The 3,956-nt window shown below is 39.9% G+C and overlaps 1 pseudogene; it reads left to right on the top strand.

Annotated features, from left to right (window-relative positions):
- The first annotated feature begins 3,166 nt into the window (after positions 1-3,166).
- Positions 3,167-3,332, top strand: LOC141130874 (U2 spliceosomal RNA; annotated as a pseudogene).
- Positions 3,333-3,956: the final 624 nt, after the last annotated feature.

Below are 3,956 nucleotides of genomic sequence, written 5' to 3' on the forward strand. Positions count from 1 at the left end.
CTTCTTCTTGAGCCACTCCTTTGTTGCCTTGGTGGTATGTTTTAGGTCATTGTCTTACTAGAAGACCCATCCACGACCCATCTTCAGTATTCTGGCTGAGGGAGGAAGGTTCTCATCCAAGATTTTACAATACATGGCCCCTTCCATTGGCCCCTCAATGCAGCAAAGTCGGCCTGTACCTTTAGCAGAAAAACAGCCCCAAAGCACAATGTTTCTACCTCAGTGCTTGACTGTAGGGATGGTGTTCTTAGGGTCATAGTTATTATTTTTCTTCTTCCAAACACAGCAAATCGCGTTCATGCCAAAGAGCTCAATTTTGGTCTCATCTGACCACAGCGCTTTCTCCCAATCTTTCTCTGAGTCATTTAGATGTTCATTGGCAGACTTCAGATGGGCCTGAAGGGCTTTGTTACCCATTTCAGCCTTGTGCAGGTGTACAAACTTGTCCCTGATGTCCTTTGACAGCTCTTTGTTCTTGCCTATGATGTTGAGGTTTGAATGGAAGAAAGAGATTCTGTGGACAGGTGTCTTTGGTTGTCGTTAGTACCTTCTTAAATTGACTAATCTGTGTACCACATGAGCACATACTGTAACCAGTCTGTGGAAGCCAGAATTATTGTTGGTTGGTAGGGTATCAAAAAATTATTTTACTCACTGAACTGCAACTCAGTTTTTAACATTTATATCATATGTTTTTTGGGGGATTTTTGGTTGATATTCTGTAACTATCATTTAAAATACACCTCTGATAACATTTATAGAGTCTTCATTTCTTTGTAAGTGGGCAAACTTACTAAATCTGCAGGGGATCAAATAATTATTTCCCCCACTGTATATGGAAACTCCACCTGTTGTATTTTCTACTCTGTCTTTCCTGTATAGTGTGTACCCTGGTATTGTTATTTTACAGTCATTTGAATCTCCAAACCATGTCTCTGTAATTGCAACAAAGATATTACTAGACATAAGAGCATTCAGCTCACAAATTTTGTTGCCCAAACTACAAGCATTAGTGCATATGACATGACAAAGACTGTTATTTACTGCTGTATTTTTAGGAAAGTGATAAGAGACATGAAGCAGAATGAGGCTGTGATGGAATATGGAGAGGGGCAGTAATAGGAGATATAGAACAAAGTGGGGCAATAATGAATTATAGAGAGAGTTAGTGATAAGAGACATAGAGAATGGGCAGTAATTGAAAAGGAAGAGAGGCAGGGACAAGAGACACGGAGCAATGTGAAACTGTGATAGGAGAGGGAGCAGGGCAATGCTAAAAGGAATGGATCAGAGTGGGTAGGGGTGTAAAGTGGGATGGGGAACTGACAAGGTATATACGGAGCAGGACAATGATGTTAGATATGTTGAATTGGGCATTGAGTGGATGAGTGATGGAAGATAGAGAAATAGAGTGATAACAGGCACAGAAGAGAGTGCTATAGTAATAAAAGGTTTAGTAGGGCAGTAATAGGACACAAAGTAAAGGGGGCAGTGGCGGAAGATAGAACAATTAAGTAATAGGATACATGAAGAAAAGCAGCCCAGTTACAGACGTTGGGACAGGACAGAGATAAAAGATAAAGAACCAAGCAGCAATGACAAAGAGACAAATGATCTCCTGGCAGGGGAACACAGTGATTATTGCTAGTGACTATAACAGCTGCTAGCAATAATTGCATGTAAAATCTGACAGGCCATTTGTACTCAAGTTGATTGATCGATCAACTTGGGTACATTCAGCCTGCATGGCTCCAATCTTGGTCGGTTCTATGGCCGGTTCAACTTTTTTTTTTCCTGTGGAGATATTGGGGGAGTGTGAGTGATATAATATGAGTTGTTTTAGGTGCACACTATTTTTCCACATTGAGTGCTTTGAGTAAAAGGTAGTTCTGAGAACATATGATCAAGAACATGTGAATTATGCACTTTGAGCACCACAAAGTTAACCGCTTGCCAACCAGCCGCCGTCATTATACTGTGGCAGGTTGGAACAGCTGCGCAAACTGCCGTACGTGTACTCTTTAAGAGCTCTGCCTCTTTAAGAGCTATAGGGTGTGCACGCATGCCCGTGGCGTGACGCTGGAGCCGATGCTCCTCATAGAGCCAGAACGGGGATCTGTCAATGTAAACAAACAGATCCCCGCTCTGTCAGGGAAGTAGAGAGAGATCTGCTGTTCCTAGTAATCAGGAACAGCGGTCTCTCTCTACTCCCAGTCAGTCCACTCCCCCCACAGTTAGAAACACCTCCCTAGGGAACACTTAACCCCTTGATCGCCCCCTAGTGTTAACCCTTTCCCTGCCAGTGACATTCATACAGTAACCAGTGGCTATTTTTAGCTCTGATCACTGTATAAATGTTAATGGTCACAAAAAAGTGTCAAAAGTGTCCGATCTGTCTGCCGCAATGTCGCAGTCCCACTAAAAATCGATGATCACCGTCATTACTAGTAAAAAAAAATGAATAACAAAAATGCCATAAATATATCTCCTATTTTGTAAACGCTATAACTTTTGCGCAAACCAATTAATATACGGTTATTGTGATTTTTTTTTACCAAAAAAAGTTGGCCTAAACTGATGAAGAAATTTGTTTTTTTTTTTTTGTTTTTTTGGGGGGAAATTTATCGTAGCAAAAATTTAAAAATATTGTTTTTTTTTTTCAAAATTGACGCTCTTTTTTTGTTTATAGCGCAAAAAATAAAAAACGCAGATGTGATCAAATACCACCAAAAGAAAGCTCTATTTGTGGAAATAAAAAGGACATAAATTTCGTTTGGGTACAACGTCGCACAACCTTGCAATTGTCAGTTAAAATGATGCAGTGCCATATCGCAAAAAATGGCCTGGTCAGGAAGTGGGTAAATCCTTCCGGGGCTGAAGTGGTTAAAAAGGCCCTATTAGCATAACACAAAAACCAAGAAAAAAAATCCAAAAATACTATCCCTGATGTCGAAGCCCCTTTTTAAATGGAAGCCATGCAGCAAGCAGTTTAACTTCAAAAAGGTCCTATCAACAGACATTAAATATCATTATACCCCCAAAATAAGCACAAAGGACATAACATCTATAAATGGAAAATTTGGACCTATTAATCTTCCCCCATCCTCTATTCAGAAGATACTGTTCCATTCATAGAAGCTGGAACAGCTGGGCCGAAAGGGTGAGCATTGCTTTTCGGCCTTCTGGCTGAGATCAAGTGTAATATCTGTTCTTATCAGTGTCCAGTAGGGGTGCTCCTCCATCATTCCAGCCTTTTGGTAGGAATGGCTGGCTGTATAGTATCCCTGCTGGTATGATGGGGGCTCTAAAGGCTATTACCGGCTGAAACACAAACCAAGGCACGGCAAACCAAGAAGGGGGATTCCAATTAAGGTAAAAGGTATCAGCATAAGGGCAATTCTACTGACTGTAGGCTATGCCCCTTGTGCTGATGTTTCTGTTGTTTGCTTTTTTGGGTTTTATGGCTGCACTTAGCTTTTAAGGAAAGCTTTGATTCTAAAAAAACTGTTTAACCTGAAAAGAAGTCTGAACAGCATAACATAAAAATCAGAATACCTCAAAATAAACAATAAATACTGCACCACTTAAAACAAATGTCATTTGTAATATGAAGTCTGGTAAAAAAAGGGTTGCTAAAAGTGATCACCGACCTCAAATTAACCAGAAAAAAATAAAAATAAAAACAATAATAGGAAAAAAGGCAGCGAAGGGATTGATTTACAAAAGAGCTAGCAGTACTGTTTCCTAACTGACCCTAATCTCTCTCAATGCAGTTTGAAAGTTTTCCCTATCCATTTCCTGCAATAGATGCTGAGACACTGACACTTTGGTTTTTCCATGTCCCACCTTTTATAATAAGTTGGGTGGCATATAACAAAGTTTGCATCATTGGCATTTCTAAGTTACCTGACCAAAGTTCAAAGACACTTGCAGTCCATTATCAATAAAATGTATTA

This window comes from Aquarana catesbeiana, linkage group LG02 (genome assembly GCF_042186555.1).
Source record: "Aquarana catesbeiana isolate 2022-GZ linkage group LG02, ASM4218655v1, whole genome shotgun sequence".
Taxonomy (NCBI): Eukaryota; Metazoa; Chordata; class Amphibia; order Anura; family Ranidae; genus Aquarana; species Aquarana catesbeiana.